We start from the raw sequence: 10,757 nt of genomic DNA on the forward strand, positions 1-10,757 counted from the left end.
ATTACAATTTTTGTTGCTTTTTTACCAACTCCTCTGATGACTGTGGTTTGGAAAAATAAATAAATAAAAAATGACAAAACACTTTTTTTGTAGATCAGAGCTGAAAATCTGAATTAATATTTTTAGGTATTTGTATAGTATGCTCTTCCACTCAATGCAGTAGGAGTTAAAATCAGGGGGAAAATGCCTAACTCCTTGATGAAAGACTAAATTTAAGGACAGATGACTTGATCCCAATACCACACTGCTGTGGAAAAGTGAACACACTTTTCTAATCCAGTAAAGCAGAAGAGACATATGTATTGAACCTTTTATCTGCCTGAAAACAAGTGATTCGCTTCTTCGTCACATGATAAATTTATTGAAGCCTGAAAACAGCAGTTTACAGAAGGGTCCAATCAAGTGGTAACACATGGACACATTTGGTTTTCAACAGTCTCTGTCACATAAGCAGAGTAAGTTATATGCATGTATTATACATATTTGAGTAGGTATTTATAAGCACTTTAACATTATGTATAAGAAAATTTTTAGGAGAAAAATGTCAAATTACTGCTCGGTAACACGTGGACTAGAAATGGATAGCAATTTTTTTAAGCTTTACCCAAACATTCAGAACATGCGGTTCTTGACAGAAATTGATATCAAGTAGGAGAAAACCGTTTAGATATTGTGTTCAACTATGCAGAAAATAAATTTTGGAGTAAAATATTGAAAAGTGTCTGTTTTATTGACATGAGAATGTGGTCACACGTGGACAGGTTGCCATAGAAACACGTGGACAACTCTTTACCATTGTATGCATCACCCAAAATGTTGACTTACTTTTTAAAACAACAAGCCAGATATAACAATACTTTTTTAAATGTATTTAATACTAACACTGTTATTTACAACTTGTGCTGGTCCATACTGATATAGGTAAATTACAAATAAAGACTAATTTGTCGGTAACAGTTCACAGATAGTCTTTTTAAATGTGACCAGTGTATGAATTCACAAACTTTGTCATTCAGAATTTTAATTTCTCAAAGTCATAGACAGTCTTTTGTATTTTTGTTAATTTAATGCATCCTAGCAGAAGGTTCAGAACTTCTCCTGTGTAAGTGGTATTTTAAAAAGGACAACAGTTCCAAAAAATAGAGATCTTTAGCTAAAAAATGAGTACACTTGATAAATGATTTGTTCAAATTTACTTTTTCATGATGTTAACTTTCGCTTTATCAGACCCAGCAGTGTCCTTGATGTAAATCGGGGTGTGTATCAGCTGTTCTAGTACATGGCTTACTTCTGTTATAGATAGCTTGGAGTATAAATAGTATATATAAGCCCTTTAAATGAAAATTAACTGAACTACTTAGCATCTAGAGAAATAATCCCAAACTGCAGATATGATAAGTATTGTTGCATCTTTTATATCTTTAAAATCACCCATCTTTCACTCAAGACCAAAAATCTTTAACTGCAAAGTAATAGTACTCTTTTCTGTATCCTTCCCTTCTAGTCATCTGTAGTTTTTGTTTTGATTTTGTGTTACACATCACGGCAGCACAATAAATAAACAAATAACATACAGTTAATATCATTCTGTTTCGAGCTACAGTTTCTTCACATGACCCCATTTCTCAACATGTTGTGTTGCTGCAGTGTGAGAAACTGAGGGACATGCATTGTTGCTGTTTGGTTGATTAGTGGGTGTGGGAGTTTTTCCAGACAAACAGAGTGGGGCTGGCCAAGCCGGAACACAGGACTCTAATAGCTCTGAACGGTGCTCAAGACAAGGTCAGACACGATGAGGCAGACAAAAAAAACAACAAAAAAACACTGGCAGAGATTTCACATGATAAGCCTCTGCTGGCCTCATTTGTCCCTTTCTTCTCCCTCACAGGCTATCCCTTTTTTCCCTTTTTCACAGTGTCAAGTGTTTACCATTTTGTGTTGTCCTACTGAAAGCAGTTTGGTTTGTTTGAACACTTCTGCTTTACTGCGGAGAGACCAGCGCGAGGACATTTTTTTTTCTTTAATGAGGGCAAGCAGGCAAAGCAAGATAGCTTTTACTACTTTTATTCATGCACGCCCACGGGCACACAAACGCACAAACACACGGAGTAGCTTCTTAATTTAGAGAGCTTATACCTACTGTACTGTTAGGAGCACAGACAGTTAGCAAACCTGCCACATTTCACTCCCACACAGTCACTGAGCTGTTTCTGTCAGCAGTGAGTGGGTGAACATGGCACCACGGCGTGTTTGCTAACAGTTAGGAAACCCAGCATAACACACACACACACACACACACACACGCTGCACAAACACCACCTTATCACTGTTTACACATACTGCCTGTTGAAGCGCATATATGCACAGAACAACTGTGCAAACTAAAATAAAATTTGTCTGTGTGTCCACAACAGCTGGTGATCGGAGTAAAGGGGGTAAAAAAAATAAATAAAAAAATAAAAGACATATCTGCAATCTGTGAGGTTGTTTAACATGCAGTGTATAACTGTATACAGTAGCTTCACATACAGAAATAACCTTCGCTGCTTGTACATCAAAAAAAAAAAAAAAAAAAGAAAAAAAACTACTAGGAATGATCACATATTTGCCAGACTTAATTAGTTTTCAGCTAATGATCTGATCATATTTGCAGGGAGCGGTAGTGCACTCTCACAAATCAAATAAAAATGCTCTAGGCAGAAAATCCAAATTAGTTCATTGCTCATCTGCCTGAAAAAAACAAGAAGAGGAGGAAAAAAATCAGGGTGAAACTTCAGACTAGAATCATTAAAAGCACAGTCCAAGATTAACTGTCTCTGTATTGTAAGTTTTCCATGCACTCCATTTGCTTTATGTCTATTTCCACTAGAGGACTCTGTGCACCACCTTCTGTCTAAACAGCAGCCTGAAGCATATTGAAAACAGATGTGTTGGCAGGGTTACAGCTCTCCCTGAAGAGGGCGGCCTTGTCAAGTACCTTTAAAAAAAAACAAAAAAAAAAACCTTTGAAATACACAACCCTCTGCTCTTATTTCATGAATTAACAGCTTACACACCTACTGTAGAACCCTGCACAGCGAAGAACAACAACAAGCTGCAAAACAAACATTCTAGAGTAGAGTCTTTTCTCTACATTTGGGAAAAACGAGTAAAAACACTTGGAATGGTACTCAAAACCCAAAACAGTATATTAGTAAAAATCAATCAAATAAATTCAATGAGCACAAGCTGTAAAGGAGTTTAATAGCTGACTGCAACCCCTGTGGCAGCACTGTGTTCAGCTCAGCCAGTTGTAGCTCATGTGGTGTGCTCGCTGCTCTTTGTTCTAACCAGAGCATATGCCACAAGCCCTCACTGCTTTTCCTCAACAGCTGCTAAGCCCATTAAATCTGCAGCCAGCCACCGGAGTGGAGGGCTTACAGGGAGGGAGGAGGGCTCGACTAAACCACGCTCTGTTCCATCATAACCCCAGGGGCTGCTTCAGAGGAACGTTAAATGAACATAGATAATCGGGATGAGTGTGATGCGTCCCACTTGATGTGTCTGGGAGTGTAAACTGTTTGGGGGTTTTTTTTTTGAGAGAAAGTGTGTAATTAAAATTGAATAAATAATTGTGTGATAAAAACGTCTGTCACGCATTCACATCACAGGATCTGGACAGTTTAGCGATGTGGTCTAGACTTAAGAAAATGCGGTCATTCTATTCAACAAGGTGCCTTTAATGAAGAATTTATGAGCAGTGTATGTGATTATCCAGCATTCATTCTGCACCATTTAGTGAACTAACACTGTGCCTGTTTACTCTGCAGTCCTGCACCTCAGGCTGTTGAGCTCAATGGCTCCCAGTGCTTCTATTTGCTGTGCTGCAGGATATCACAACACTATTCATTTCCAGGCTTCGCATCACTTCATTAAAGTGACCGGTCCCTCTGCACTCTATTACAACAAAGCCAGATGACGACATTTCTTTCTTTAAAAAAAAAAATATATATATATATAAATAAATGTACGCACTGTATAGGCTACTGCTTCCATTTCGTCTCAGTATGGCCCATTTCGAGGCTCGTTGATTTGCCTGGATTTGCTTCACACCTCCATCTTGAGGGGGCTTCAATTTGTCCATAACCTCACTGCTCTCAGCTGGAGAAAAGCTGCACAGCCGAGGGATTAACAACAGCACTCTGATTAGCAGCCTACTACAGCACCCAAAGGAGGATTTTTAGCTCAAATGACAAACATTGCCTTCAAACCACTGAAGCGTGACGTTCCAAACAGCCCATGTTAGTTCGCATTATTATAGAGATGATAAGGCTTTCCTGCCATGATTGATTTTGTAAAGAACAGACATGCAGATGATAATGGAACTAGATTAACAGCTGGAGTGGAAGTATGAGCAGCCTCACCCCCTACTGTTGACAGTGTTTTCAGGTCAAATCCAATATTAAGCCCTGCATCTCTTAACGTAAAGACAGATGTTCTCTAAGCTGACTGTAGTTTTCTGTAGTAGTCAAAGCACAAACATACAAAGCTCTGGAAAAAAAAATAAGAGGCCACTGCAGAATGATCACTTTCTCTGATTTGACCATTTATAGGTATGTGTTTGAGTAAAATGAACATTTTTGTTTTCTTCTCTAAACTACCGACAACATTTCTCCCAAATTCCCGATAAAAACATTATTTAAAGCATGTATTTGCAGAATATGACACATGGTCAAAATAACAAAAAGATGCAGGTGTTTTCAGACCTCAAATAATGCAAAGAAAACAAGTTCATATTCATTTCTAAACAACACAATACTGATGTTGTAACTTGGGAAAAGTTCAGACATCAATATTTGGTGGAGTAACCCTGATTTTCAATGACAGCTTTCATGTGTCTTGGCTCTCCACCTTTGCTGTTGGATGACTTTATGCAGCTCCTGGCAGAGAAATTCAAGAAGCTCAACAATGTTCGATGGCTTGTGACCATCCATCTTCCTCCAGAAGTTTTCAAAGTGGGTTCAGGTCTGGAGATTGGGCTGGCCATGACAGGGTCGTCATCTGGTGGTCCGTCATCCACACCTTCATTGACCTAGCTGAGGCCAGGAACATTGTCCTGATAGAAAAAACAGTCCTCAGAGTTTGGGAACATTGTCAGAGCAGAAGTCCAGTAGTTTTCAATAGTTATTTTTGGATCCCAATTTCTTTTGCGGTACTAATAGCACTGTTTTTACCTATTGTAAGAAGATAGTGATGGCCACAGTAGTGGTTTTTATACTTCTCCTTCATAAATAAGACATGAATCAGGTGTTTATTCAGTAGAATAAGGTGTGTTTGTATTGAAATTCAACAAAAACAGAAATGGAATAGCTGTCATACATGCAGACATGCTGATTTCAGAGGAAATTGCAGTGGTCTCTTAATTTTTTCCAGAGCTGTAAGCTTTTAATGGAAAAAGTCCAGTTACGAGACATTATGATATATATGGTTATTTCAACTTTGTGGTTTTACAGGTAAACAGTAAATATATATACTTTACCAATTCAAGAGTTAATTTTTGAACTACTCAGTAGATTATATGCACAAAAATACATGAATAACTACAAAATACTGCACACAAAATAAAAATAACAAGCAGTAGGCTAATAAATGACTAAATAATAATGAACAATGAATACAAGTTCAAACACTTGTATCCTCCTAATAATGGATGCATCATAAACTGTTCATGTAGATCTCTCAGTTACTAGGAACCTACAATTAGTGACAGAGTAAAATAACTGATAAATGCAACTGTACAATTCAATGGCTATTGTAATATCACCTCTTGCAACTTTTTCATAGTGTAAAAATTTGCTGTTGAATCAGAATGGGAAGAAGGAAAGATCCATAAACATGATATCATGCGCCATAGTTAAATAAGAAACATAATGTCTGCATTTAAAGGCTGTTCTGTAGATGTGTATGGTGTTAAAAATTGATTAAAAGCTGTTTTTATAGAACTTACTGATGTTACGGTGAAAATCTGTCTGGATGTAAAATTTCAAGACTTCATTTCATCCTGTTACACATCTGTGTGAAGTTTTGTCAGAACTGATGAATCACTTTGAGTTCAGGCCATAAAGATGTTGAACTTTGGCCATTAAAATCCCAGAGTTCATCCTTGAGTTACAGTGAATGCTTGTTCCTAAGATATCATGTCTATAAATACAATGGGGACTGACCCATGATCAAACAGTCTTCCAGTGATGCATACATGTAATAATTAAATCATATAAATAAGGATAGTAGATAGTACACAGCAGGTTGGCCATTATTGTCAAATTAAAATTCTTTTGTTGATTACTTCTGATTTATCCTGAGTACTGCATGCTTTCTTACTAAAGACGAAAATAATTTAAGTGCACCTTTTGAAAAAACATAATAAATATGGTCCATTATGATTTATGGAGATAATAATAACCTTAGTTTAACCTGAACTCATCAGTGTAATGTAACATATTTGCAGCAGATACTGTATGTTCATTTTCTTTAAGCCATTTTTTCCCCACAGCTTTATTATCTTGTGAAATGAAGCAGAAAACGTGGTACAGGTCAGGCAATAGGTAGAAAGAAACCAGGCCTGAGTGTAAAATATGTGATGGCAGCGGTGCTGGAGAGGGTCTATTACTGCTGAATCTTCCCAGAGATGCTATTTTCATCCAAGATAAATTGTACTCTGCAGCAGGGACAAATATTATGCCCGCCGCCTCTTCTTTTGATAACCAAGGTGAGCGAGGCGGCCCGGAGCAGCATGCATTTAAACATCTTCTTTTGCCATCTCCGAGGTGGTGCTTGTCCTCAGGGCCTTGAAAGCTGCCTCCACCCGCCTGCTGGTGAGTTTATCGTCCCACAGCCCACAGTTGCAGAACGCTCACCTCCATAGACTCACAGTGAAGATTAATTACACAGCAGAAGTGAGGGGAAAAACAAAGGCCAATCCATCTGCGTCAGGGCAAGTGGACAGCCCCACAGCGCAGCGGGTGAACACTCTGGCAACGCCATCTATCACACGGACGGCCATTACACAAACACAAGGTCAGGGTTCTCCCCGTCTCTCCTGATCCCACAGCTTCAGCAGAGTAGCCCCATGGTGCACCTTTAAGCCCCCGGTTTCCCCTCAGACCACCTTTCGCCCTCCTGTTCGAGCCTAGTGCAGCAGAAGGTGAGGCTAACCCGTCTGCACACTGCAGGCGGAGCCAACGTTGGGTTACTTGAAGGTAGCAGGCGAATGACAGCGTGCTATCAGTCCTGGCCCACAGACTGATGATAGCTGAGGAAATTGCTGAGGAGTAGAGGCCATTTACTGGCTGTGATTTATTTAGCGTTGGTGCTGTTGCTACCCTGAGACAGGCAGGCTTTATTAAGCTACCACGGCAAGTATGACAGGCCGGGGTCGCAACTCGGTTATCTGCATGATGGGAGACTGCGTGTAGCTGATGACCTATAGCCTATTAGGTCGGGAAGTTAATGATATTGGCATCTGATCTCTAAATCATAGCTGTTGGGTTCTCCTGTGAAACACGGTTAAAAATAATTATATCTAAAAAAAAAAAAGTAAGTGCAAACAGCCAGTACACTCAGAATAATCAAGGCTGTGCAATAAAATGAGTGAATTTGAGGTTTAAATATGAGGAACTGAAGAGAGATGACTTGATAATAATAGATCCTTTTACCTGAACCATACTTTTTATTACTGATCATACTTTTTTATTACTGAATCATAGCTTTCATGACTTGATATATAGTTTTTATATGCATATTTTTTTATTTAGTGCTGCCTCCTGAGCCATTGCGTTGAAATCATTTTGATGTAAATCTGAATGACAAATAAAGTCTGTCTATGTCTATTACTTATGGCCTACAAGACATTTTTAAGGAGTATTTACCTGCAGAGATTCGACACTCTGCCTGTATTTAATTATTTTCTATCTGCTGTGTTTGGAAGCAGGGCATGGACCTTTGAGCAATGAGTGCAGTTCCTCAATTAATTACCAAGTTTTGTAGAATGTGTAGACAGAACTCCATATAAACATAATGAGTAGTATTTGAGAGTTTATAATTTCATCAAAAAACAATAAAAAATACTCACATGCTAATTCTGTTGTCCTCCAATTTTGTCCCGTCACCATAATGATAAATTCTGCTACTTGCTTCAACACAGATGGAGGTGGACCACACAGGGCTTTTCCAGAGGTAGGTAACCATTCCATGTTTCCTATTGTGACACAAAACACATTAATGTACGATACTGAAGTGCACCCCACTAGCTAATTCATAGAGCCTTTACGTAAAGGTCCAGTGTGCTGATTTAGGGATATTTAGGAGGTAATTGCAGAAATAGAATTTAAAAAATTCTGAACAATGTTTTCATTAGTGAATAATCACCTCAAAATAATAATGGGTGTGCTTTCATTAAGTTAAAATAAGCTATTCATATCTACAGAGAGTCCATCATGTTCAGCAGAAGCTTAGAATGGACTTCTCCTCCTTTTTTTCCACTTAGCATTTCCATTTAGCATCCAGCATTAAACTACATTACTGAGTGTGGACCAGAGGTAAAATGGAAGGTATGAGGACAATAAACTGACAAAAGAAACTGTAGTCACTTTTCCATTGACCCTCAAATTGCGCAAATATAATTTACGCATAAAAATTTACCTAATGGAAAAACGCCAATTCCACCAAAACTCTCGTTTTTCGATGAAAAGATTTTGTGCTAGCAAGAAGTGGTTTTGCGGGCATAGAAAAATTGGTACGTCACACAAAACTGCAACAGAAAGACCTTTATCCACAACTAGAGTCATGTGAACAAAAAAAAAAAAGGATGTTGATGGATGTTACAACAAGCGAAGAAGAGTTTTAACAAGAAACACACCAGGAAACCAAATCATTTTTTAAATTTAGTACGGGATAGAGGAGTAATATATAATAATAATAATGAATATATCTGTCAATCAACACGATATTTATGTTCATCACCATGTTTATGGAATGACTTCTCATGTCATCTCACAATAATAAATAAACATTTGTGATTTAATCGAAAAACTGACATTACAAACGTCTGTTTTTTCGACATTTAGTAAATACTGGTAAAGTTTTGCGTAGATGTCCAACGGAAAAGCCACTGCTGACTCAAGGTGAAGGGGGGATTATACAGCTAGATACAATCTGTACGTTCACCTTTAGATGCCATTAAACATCACACACTGAAGCTTTAAAAGAAAACTACTAAGTGAATGGATAGACTCTGATAGCTGACAGCCACATGCAGAGATGGGCTATGCTCCAAATTGCATCGTTTTCTTTATGCTTTCAGTGTGTTCTCCAGCTGTCCTTTCCATATGTGCACTGTTGCATGCACCATGTATACAGTACTACTTTGTCAACACATTGGGTCTTGACCTTTGAGCCTCTATTTCATGCATCCCTTGCTGAGGATTATGGGTAGTCAGAAAAACATGCCAGTTTGCATACTGCAAAATGCAACAGGATATAGTAGGACATCCTAGTATTTATGGGGCCTGGCCAAGCCAAAATGAACATCAGGGTCAATTTCTTTTTGCCCTAAAACAATATTTTTGATTACTTTGCATAAAAGACATATCTGTAGTTTCTAAAAGTGTGTTTATTTTTCAATTTTGTACCTTAATTATAACTGGATATGTAAGAAAATGTATTTGAATACAGTGTAAATTAAGCACAGTAAAGGATGTAAATGAATATATAAAGCATATATTCAAAATGTAAATAGCAATGTGTAAATAAATGTTCAAAATATATGCCTGTGTCTAATCTTATATTTCATAATAATCAAATACTATTAAGATTTTGAATGTTATTTATTATTTAAAAAACAGCAGACAGATGTGTATTAAATATAGTAATGAAACAAATGACCAAAGACTGATAATTTTATCAGTATCGTAAAAAAAAATCTTTGATTATTATTCTGGTGCATCACACTGAACAAACACCTCACTCCTTTACTTTTTTGGATTCTCACTCCATTACCATGAATTAATTTCTTTTACAACTAAAATAAAAAATACTATCAGTTTCATTTTTGGATATAATGTACTCTCATATATTAAGAAAAGTGCGGTATGCTAAATATTTGCACTTTCCTTGAGGAACAGCACTTTTTGATATTTTTTCCAAACTGTGAATAACTGCCATTTCCTCTCTCCGTTACTTTGTTAATGATGATAAATTCATGTTTTTATTAAATATTTGGTTATTATTCCTTAATGTCCTGTTAAAGTATTTGCTTAGACCTATATTTGAGCTATTATGGTTGCTACTAAATTAATTTTTAAAAACAGATATGGAATGATTAGTATTGCTGCACAGTGCTTTCTCACTCTGTTACTCGCTTGGCCAGGCCCTATGACATCCTTTATTTGACATAATGAGTATTAGGACATACTAAAACAATTTCTGAAATACATAACAGTCTGGTAGTATGGGTATTGGAATATCAGAACTTAAAGTAGAGTAAAAAAGGTGGGTCTTGACTAAAATATAATAGGTCAGACACAGGGGATCAGTTCAAAACCAATAATCAGGACCATTCAAGGAGAACATAGAGATACAACTATCAAAAAATGTGGGTAAAAACTATTTCTGAGAATAAATGCTGAAAAAAAGTGAAAACACAAGGGAGAACAAAAGACAGCCAAGGACAAAGGCAAAACATGAGTATAAATATAGAGAGATGACCAGGGGCGAGACCA

The sequence above is a fragment of the Sphaeramia orbicularis genome, chromosome 7, assembly GCF_902148855.1.
Source record: "Sphaeramia orbicularis chromosome 7, fSphaOr1.1, whole genome shotgun sequence".
Lineage (NCBI taxonomy): Eukaryota > Metazoa > Chordata > Actinopteri > Kurtiformes > Apogonidae > Sphaeramia > Sphaeramia orbicularis.